The sequence below is a fragment of the Gavialis gangeticus genome, unplaced genomic scaffold, assembly GCF_001723915.1.
Source record: "Gavialis gangeticus isolate Ggan-Ray unplaced genomic scaffold, GavGan_comp1, whole genome shotgun sequence".
Taxonomy (NCBI): Eukaryota; Metazoa; Chordata; order Crocodylia; family Gavialidae; genus Gavialis; species Gavialis gangeticus.
The window spans coordinates 7,340,334-7,350,429 of record NW_017729022.1 but is presented as its reverse complement, the minus strand read 5'-3'; the positions used below and the strand labels follow the sequence as shown (position 1 = coordinate 7,350,429).

Sequence of the window (10,096 nt, the reverse complement as noted above, 5' to 3'; positions counted from 1 at the left end):
TTTTCAGCACAGGGACACTGATACACATGACACCCTGGGCGCTTTAATTAGAGCGGCTTTTGGAGCCACTCTAATTAAAGTGTCCCCCTCCCCCTCCTCCCAGAGCACATGTATAAATGCCCTAAGAGCCTAACTCCCAAACTGAAATCCACGACATACCTTAAAACACTTAAGAATTTTCAGTAGCTTAAGGCTTCACCAGTAAAGCTCCTTGGAGTCTAGCATTCTATTACAAGAGAAGCCTGGAACTGCTGGAGTTATGGCAGGATTAGACATCTCAGTGTGATCTCAGGCCAAAACCTATTTGGGATCCTCAGACTACTTAGATCCTCTGAGGGAAACAATCTGGTTGGCAGGCCACTGGGTGAGAGGAAATCAAAATTCATGTGGCCAAAAACAGAGCATGTGAAGGAGCAAGACTTCAAAGCCCAGCATATGTTAGCCAGTGAATATTCCTGTGCATTGCAAAGAGTCCTGGAAGCAGGAAATTGCATCCAGAACTCCATTTTCCCAAGTAAACATTCTCTGACTGGACTTCAAACCTCAACCTCCTCTTTAACAGCCTTTGGCCCCAGGAATTTTGCATTCCTTACAGCACAGCTTCCACAGGTCCTCACCCTAGCCCTTCTTACAGCCTGGTAATTAGGGCACTCTCTTACAAGATGGGAGTGTAAATTCCTTTTGTTAAGGAGGTAATTAAACTCAGGTTTCCTGACACCTGGGTGAATCCATAACTATAGGGATACTGTAGAAAAGATGAGTATCAGCACAACTAGAATCACCTTCTCAGGCAGCCATGATATAAAAGAGTGAGTTCCCGTACCCTGAACAACTACTTATACACTCAAATCCTGAGGGAGAAGATGGGACTGTGAATCTCACATAGGAACTTTGACCCCAGTTCTGATGACAAATGGAACTGTTTCTGATATGCTACAAAGAATGGTCATAATCACCTGGTTCTGAAAAAGCCTCAGGACCTTGATGTACTTTTCTGGACATCTTAATCTGGCCAGTATTTTCCACAAGGCTTTGCAATTGATAGAATCATAGGCTTTAGTAAGGTCAATGAAGGCTATCTACACATCCTGATATTGTTCCTGATACATTTCTTGGATCTAATGGGCAACAGCGATCATGGCCCACAGGATGGTCTGAAACCACACTGAGATTCTAGTAGGACTTCCTCAACGAGAGGTAGAAGACAGTTCAGGAGGATGTTGGAGAGGGTTTTCCTTACTGTGCAAAGGAGGGTGATACCTCAATAGTTCCTACACACAGATTTATCTCCTTTCTTAAAGATAGTCATTATGTTGGCATTCCTCAAGTCCCCAAGAAGCTCTTTATTGTTCCAAATTCAGAAAATAAACTTGTGGAATCTCAAAACCAGTTCCTTGCCTCCAACCTTGGAAAGTTCAACAGGTATGCCATCCAGTCCAGTAATTTATTGTTCTTCATGTTCTTGATGACACAACAGACTTCTTCTAGGATTGGAGGGTTGGTAACGTATCCCGTTTCAGGGTGTTGGTGGATGGACTCAATGATGGTATCCATCACAGCTGACTCATGGTTCAAGAGTGCCTCTAATTCATCTTTCCATCCATCTTAAATAGACTAATTACCTTTGAGGAGCATCAAGCTATCCTGTGATCACAGGAAAGTAGGGCCATGGAAGCTGGGCCATAGATGGCTTTGGTTGCATGTAAAAAGCTATGCATGCCCTGTTTCTCAGCACAGAGCTGGATCTCCTTGGCTTTATCTTGCAACCACTGATATTTGATTTCCCAGATCCTCCTTTTAGCTTCAGTCTTCAGTAGAATTATGGATGTGTTACTGAGAGGAGAAATTGGACTTTATTTGCATAGTAATAGCTCATAAATGTGGCCATGATGAGTGATGAGTAAATTTAGAGACCTGGTTTTCCTTAGGTGCCTCCAAAATTTTAGTGCTTATCTGGAATTTATGCAAAGAAACAGAACCTCTGAAATCTGCAAAAACTGAAAATCTTATGATAATAGGTTGATTTATGAGATTGTTTGAGCTGTTTTCTTGTAGTAGAGCTGTAAAGGCTCTGAGAACAGCCTCTAATGCAGAATGCCAGCATTTTTAGTACTAGTCAATTAGGAACATTTAAGCCAACAAAAATAAAAAATAAAGGTGATGAAATTGTTTGAACTTTTCTAGGCACAATAAACATTTGCTGCAATTTGATTTTGAGTTTGAAATTTCAAGCCAGTTCTTAGTCTTCTCAAACTGGTTTGCACTTTCCTAGCTAAAATTTACAACTTGTTGGTATATTATACCATCACATCTACTTGAATTTCACTTGAGTTTCTTAATCATTTTCACACTAGTAGTAAAACTAGCGACATGATTTTTCTCATGAATTTTGTACAAAGGGTAAAAATAAAATTGCCTTCTCATCTGGTGTTTTCCAACTTCCACTTAATGCAATAAGTAATTTTTATCCATGAGAATATGAGAATCCCTTGTGAAAACAAACAGTACTGCCAACCACAAATGTTCAGAAGTCATGAAACTTGCCCTTAAAATCACTACATTGTATTAAATGATATAACTTTATATTGTATTAAACAATATATAATAACTATACAATTAGATTGTATTAAACACTATATAAATCCATGTATAAATAAATAAATTTTGGTTGTTTTGTTTGTTTGCAGATAACATTTTCCACTTCTTCACTTCAGTTTAAGCTTAAATCATGCTTCATAAGTGTTGCTGTTTACTGAACATCCTGCAATTTGTCACTATCTTTCTGGTAAGGTAGTACTCTAAATTGAACAGCTGTACCAAAGCAACATGAATAAGGTCAACTCTTCTGGATGGTTCTCTTCTCAAATGAATTGGCCTTTATTGCAGTAATAAGCCATTGACAAGACAGCAATATTTTGCTACTTACTGTCATCTCTAGATATTCTCTAAGTATTTTGGCTTCCTAAACTTCTCTCTCCTATAATGTATGGGAGCTGCATTTGTTTACCTTCTTAAGATAAATTTCATTTTTTTTCTACCTATGCTTTCTAATTCTTCAGGGTGCCTTTGAATTTGTTTTTCTATAGCCACTGATGTTCACCACTTCTGCTTCTTTATTATCATCTGCCGATGTTACTGATGTGCTCTGTACCTCCTCTTTCATACTATTAAGGAAGATTTTTGATAAGGCTAGTGCTAAACTCAGCCCTTTTTGTAATAACAATAGGAAAGTATCATGACATAATCCTTTTTCAGTACTATTCCTTGTGGTCCATTAGTCTGACTTCCAGCCATATGATGCTTTCCCTATCCGAATCATCTTAATTTTTCAATGAAGCTTAATGGGATTTTTAAAATTTTTGTTATACAACATCACATAATAGATCTACTGCAGTTCCCTTATTCAGTAATATTGTAATTCTATCAAAAAACAACCACATTTATGACACATTAATAATCCAAAACTACCAATTTAATCATAGTTCCACTACTCTTTAGAAACCCAATCCTTCTTCCACAGAAATCAATTTACTACTCTTTTCAGTAAGAACAGGCCCCCAGACACTTCAGAATCCGTGACTTTTTTGGTGTCTGGAATAATAAAGAGAAGGATCACTAATATTTCCTTACCTGAAAACAGCTTTTACATTTGCCTTCCTTCATTTTAGATTCATAATACTGTGTGCTCATGATTTTTCATTCACATTATCATCAGTGATTCCATAGCTTCTGACATGTTATCAATTTTATCCATTTTATCAATGCTCTAAATACTTGCTTTGTACACAGTCAAATTTCCCCTAGCTTGTTTTATGGCTTTACATGTTTTCTATTACTTCCCAATTACACAGACTACTTCTTCAATTTTTGCTAAAAAAATTTAGAAAAGTAGTTCAGTATTTCAGCCATTTTTTAAACTTCATTAATTTTAGATTGGTTATGTCTTAATTGGCACACAGTTGTCTCTACATAAAGGACCTGATAGTAGTCACCAGAGTCAACTGATGTCTTTCTCTATAGTGAAAACTATTAGATTTACAAACAGAGATCTAAAATTATGTCACGGTGAAGCAGGCCACTCGTCATCTATTTACATACACCTGTTTATTTTAAACTATTTTCAGGTAAATAATGTTCCAAAGAATTTGAAAACCTGCCTTTCAACTTTTAATTTTCCATATAATTCTTCAAGTTCCATTATACATTTCTCTGTGTGCTCTCTACAAAATGCTGGTAGCATGAACATGTAGCACTTGCGTGAGTCCTATTTATATAGCCTATAACTTTGAGCTATTTTCAGTTTGAAATTGAAACACTTTCTCAGGATATGGCTATTAATATAGTCAAGTGTATTCTCATCAGGGACCACTTCAAAGGTCAGCTCCTCAAAGCTGTGGAAACAAGCTTAAATGAAAATGTTAAAATTAATTAATGTGTGAGTCTGCAGTTAAAATCAGCATTGTTACATTATGCATTCTTTGACAGCTCTTGTGTGAACACTGTTCCATTAGTGATTTTTGCTTCATGCTAATCTTTGTCTGTGTGTGTTGGGGGAGGGGGCAGGTTATCACTGGTTGATTTAATTCACTATCTTCCTTCATCTGTTCATTTAGGTTACTGGTATAAGTCAAATGGAATAAAATATGTGGCACTTATAGAGTGGTAGCCCATTGAGATTCATCAACTCAAAGATGAAGCTTGTGGGAAATGGAAGCACAGTATTCTTGATAACTATTCTACACTGTTCTGAAATTCACTGTCTTCAGAAATACTTAAGCAAAAACCTAGCCACATTTGTGAACACAAATCTTTTTTTTTCAGACTTCCTCTCATTAATGAGCTATGAAATCCTTGGTTCTTGGCTGACTGGCTAGATCCTTCTCAGTATTTTGTTTTATAGCTTTGGACATTGGAGAAGAATACTGTATTTTGACCTCAAATTTCAGAATATTTAGGATCCAAATCTAAACTGTAAAATATACCTAGTTATGAAAATGAATGTCTTATACAAGTAAGAAATAACAATAATAATTATTATCCATGTGAAGCATGGTCTTACACTTAATTTAATGGTATTTCTCTCATTAATACTGGCAGCAGTACCCAGTCTCAGCTCTGCTAATTCTCCCAATGCATATTTGACACGTTCATACCCTTAATGCCTTATGTACCAAATGAAAACAAATGAAATACTAATGGTAAAGAGAAAGTTGAGGAAGGGTATGTGGGAGGTGGGAGTATACAGTCCATGCCATGGTGGAAAAAGGGGAAACAAGGGGATGAGGTAAGAGGTAAATGTAAGCCACTAGCATGATGAAAAAGTGCAAATGAAGATACACAGAAGCCCTGACCCAGTGGGAAGGGGAAAAGGCAGGATACCCAGAACCTGACGCGAAGAAGTTTGGACTGTTCATAACAGAAGAGAGTGGGAGGGTGGCAAATAGGATAATAATGCAAAGACAGTAACTCCTGATGTGAGGATACACTTCTGATGTGCAATGAAAATGGATTATTTAAACATTTCTGGGTCATGGAAGTATGGCTGTATGGTAGGGGTGTGGGTGGGTGTGTGTGTGTGTGTGTGTGTGTGTGTGTGTGTGTGTGTGTGTGTATGTGTGTGCGCGTGTGTGTGTGTGCGCGCGCGCGTGTGTGTGTGCGTGTGCAAAAGCAGGGCAGAGTCAAACACTCCCTGACTGGAACAGACTGATCATATGTCAAATACACTGTGCGATTTTTCTAATACAACCAATGTCCTGATCTCCAAGCTAAACAAACCTCACAAAAGCTCCGGGAATGATGAAGTGGTGCAGAAAATACTGCTTTGTCAGGTAATGAAAGGCCCTGTTGTGGTGATATAGTTCACTGGTTCCACTTTGTGCTTGAAACCTTATTTTCCCAGGATTTTGGCACAGGCATTTTAGCAAAGATACCTATGGGGCTTTTTCCTCTTATTCAAGTGGACTTGGAGCTGTCTTCCTCCATGCCTGCAATGATGAGTCCCCAGAATCCCCTACAGAGCCATGGTACCTTTTCACAGGAATAAAACTGGACTGTCAGAAAAAGGTCAGTTTAGCACCATCCTTTACAAATAGTGGCAGCTGAGCACAGTGAGGTTTGTTTGTACCATCATTCACTAACCTCAGAGTAGAGCACTGCTGTAAGTGACAAAAAATGTCCTGGTGATGATAGAAAAGCATAGGGCTCCTTCAAGAAACATTACTGCAAAATCATCAACCTGCTGTGATTATCCCACAGTCCTGTCTCTCACATTTTCTAGGTTCAACATTTCCTATACCCATCTGCCAAAATCTTCAACTTTCCCCACAACAGTTGTGCATTTCCAGTATTAGAACTACAGCATATTTAATATTAAATATGTAGGGCAATATAACATAATGAATTTAAATTTCAATTAAACAAAAGGAATACCATAGTCATTTAAGGTGCCTGTACACATGCAGCAAGGCTATACTGAAACGCTGTAATTACAGAGTGTTGGAGCAGACTTGATTAATCGAGTCTCCTGGAGCGTGGTAATTACCATGCTTCAGCAGACTCCAGGGTCTTGCGTATCAGTCCTGCACTGAAAAATGGTGGTGGGGCACTTTAACTAAAGCTCATTCAACAAGCTTTAATTAAAGCAGCTCTTGGAGCCCTCCCCACACCCAGAGAACATGTATAAATGCCTTTAATTATTCATATTAAATTATTATTTAAATAAATTATTACATTTATTGGAATCTGCAGCATGCTACTCTGCAATGCTACAGAATGCAAAGTTGTTTCATAATTTAGATTCAAATGGACAAGAACCAGAAAGCGTCCTAAGCAAAAGGAAATTTGCTGTATAAATAGGTCTCAAAAATACTACTAAGCTGCAATATTAAATCCACTGAGTCAAGTTTCCAAGGAGAGAAGGCAAATGACCTTTATTCCCTTCCTAAGAGTGAGCCTGCTTGGGAATCAAAACATAAAAGTAGCTAGTAGACATGTTCAGATAAAGTCCCAGACTTTAACAACTTCCAATCATCCATAAAATGGATTTTTAAATATTCCACACATCAAATTCATTTCTTGAGCATCACTGTGAAGTGTTGCACCGTCCGCACGACTGCCGCAATGCGAGAGCTAACTCCATGCCACTTGTTGTGTCCTAAGCACATCACTAGATCCACTGTCTATAGACAAGCTGTCTGCTACAACCACATTTGCTCCAATCCCACCAAATGGGATGCACACCTTATGGAGCTGGCAAGGATTCCTATATTCATGATATAATCCTAAAACCATGTTCACTCAAATAAACAGAGCAAGATTCAGACCCCACTCTGACCTGTTATAACACCAACCCTAAGACAAAGGCAACAGAATCTCTCGTAGCCACTTCCAGGCCACAGCTTGAATACTTTGGACACATCATTAATGACCTGCAATGTCTTCTGAAATATAATGACCATCTCAAGGTAGCCTTGGGAGACAATACTGTCTTGGCTTAGGGCAGCCCCCCCAACCTCAAATGATGTTTCTCCAGCAACAAACTGCCTAATTCCTCTTCTTATCAAGGCACTAGGCCTTGATTCAGACCCAGATACCAACTGTGCCCCCTCATCTACACAGACCATATCATCACTGGACCAAACACTTGGATTATAATATCAGGGATCCATTCACCTGCTCCTGGTATATGGTATATGCCATCACCGGCTTACAGGTGCCTGCCTACATAGGATAGATGGGATGTTCCCTACATGAAAGATTCAATGGACACTGGTTTGGCATTAACTGGCCAATTGTGGCCTTGGGTCCACCATGATTCACTGGCTGGGAAATTAGCTCCGTGGTCGGACCCAGAGGTCCCTTCCAGCCCCAATGTCTATGAAATCTATGAAATTCCAGAAAGATACAAAAGCCTGTGACACAACAGTTTAACCTCTGTGGGTATTTCCTTGCTGACCTCAGAGTAGCTGTTCTTAAACAACAAAACTGTTATAAAAAACTAAAAGAAAACAAAAAAAACCCAACTTGAACGTGACATTGAATCACAAGAAATCAACAGATTGGATGGAGTTAAGTATGGTCTCAACAGAAATTCTGGATTCTTATCTCATTACTTGGGCTAGCTTTTATAACATTTATTAAGGCTGTGTGAAGCTTCGGTCACTGATTCGATTCAAAGGAGATTCGGCTTGATTCAGTGGCCAAATCTCTGAATCTCAATCACCTTTTAATTTCTCTGAATCAAATTGGAAGCCTCCAAATTGATTTGGAGAAATTTGGAGAGATTCAACAAAATTTGGGCACAGCTTTATATGTTTTTTCTATGTATCTTGAGGTACCAGGCATGGCTTGTGAACTCTGAGATGGTTGGGCAGATGAAGCATCCCACAGGGGTGTAGGGGGGCCCTCACACACTCAGCAGCAAACCCGAAAGTGGACCAGAAGTGCTTCTGGTCCACTTCTAGGTCTGGCATGCTGCACATGGGGGAATCCCCTGCCCCCCGGCTCAACGACTGGTGCCTCCTGGGTCTGGGGGGGCACCGGGGTCTCCCCACAGCCTATCACTGAGCTGGGGGGATGTGGGGAGGAGTCCCCCCCGTGCACTCAGTGGTGGACTCGGAAGTGGACTGGCATTTCCAGGTCCACCACTGAGCGTGTGGGGGAACCCTCCCCCCGTTCCTCTGGAACGCTCCATCCGCCCCACGATCTCAGCATTCACGAGCCACACCTGATACCTTGAGGTACATAGGAAAAACATATAGAGTTATGTGGTTTTCTGTAAGAGGTGTAGTTTAGGTCAATAGCAAACAGAACACAAGTTCACTCCAGAGGGGAGGGGATGGGGGCACAAAGCGGGCAGGGGCAGAAATCTGAAACCAGGTTCTACCATTTTTTAACCAGTCTACATGTGCCAAACTTCTGTTCTGTTCTGGGTATAGACCTGTTTCTGATCACTTATACTGGTAAAAGTAATGTCTGTATCTGGCCCCAACGAGATAAACCATGAAAAACATACATAAATATACATGGTAGGCCCAGTTCAGAGAGTTGAGCCTGTTATTCCAAAGCTGAATTTGGCTTTTACTGTAAAGGTCACAATCATTTCTTTTCTGATGTTTATATAGATACTTTCAAAACAGTCACTCATGTAATAGCTGAAAGCTCAATAAATGAAAGTGTTGACCTTTTGTTCCCCCATAAGCATGAGGCAAATCAGATCAAGTATTCAATAAACTTTCTCAAATAGGCACCTGTGTTCTACCCCCAAAGGGGAATTTGAGTTAGCAGATGGACTAGATCTCTGGTTTTTATCTCATAGTTCAAAATGCAGTCCCAGGCACAGAACCTGGTGAAGAAGTACGCTGTGAGATTTTATTTTCTAAGTCCTCTATATGACACAGAGGACAGTGAAAGGGCATAATGGATGCAAGAGGAACAACATGTCAAAAAAAACCCTACCAAATACAATATGCAACACACAAAACTGTTATAACCTGCATAACCGGAGCTAACCTACAGGATCATTTAAGGTTGAACACACCCACCTCTAGAAAAATGAAGGGAGACTTCCATTCTGCCTTCTTTCCCCCAAAGCAATGATATAAGTGCTACTTCTGGCCTGGGACATTTTCACTACCCCTTGTCCCTTTCTGATTCAAATCCACTGAAAGGTATAAAATATAGATATAAAGAGAAGTGACCACAGGGAACCATTTAGAAATAAAGAAAAAAATCTTTCCTTAAGGTTCCCACTGGAATCAATACTTTGCTTCTCACTGATTTCAAGGGGATTCCATGAATAAAAAGTTACTGCAGCTAATAGCAGATAGCTGCTTTTCTGCAGTGTGTAGCACATATAATACCCAAGCTCCCATCACAAAATTCAGAGTAACTTGAAAAAAACAGTTCCATTTTTAGCCTTTTACAACTATATATTAACTTCATCTTCCTTTTCCCTACCTCAAGTTCTGCTTGGTGTAGGAAAAAGAAAACAACCACACTTCTAAAAACATATTTTCAACCCAGCTTCTTAAAAACATATTTTCAATCATGATGATCTCCCAGAGAAAGCCCTTTAGTTTCTCTTCTCTCAGGAAAA

The 10,096-nt window shown here is 39.5% G+C and overlaps 1 protein-coding gene and 1 long non-coding RNA gene across 2 annotated transcripts in view; one reads left to right on the top strand and one right to left on the bottom strand.

The window, feature by feature from the left end:
• The window catches only part of IMMP2L (inner mitochondrial membrane peptidase subunit 2), a 1,062,180-nt gene that overhangs the window by 123,128 nt on the left and 928,956 nt on the right, over positions 1-10,096 (bottom strand). The gene's annotated exons all lie outside the window — the stretch shown is intronic.
• LOC109295631 overlaps positions 3,978-10,096 on the top strand; it is an 18,081-nt gene continuing 11,962 nt past the window's right edge. The window contains exon 1 of the long non-coding RNA XR_002096790.1: positions 3,978-3,987. This is a non-coding gene — a long non-coding RNA (uncharacterized LOC109295631). The remainder of the gene's footprint in view (positions 3,988-10,096) is intronic.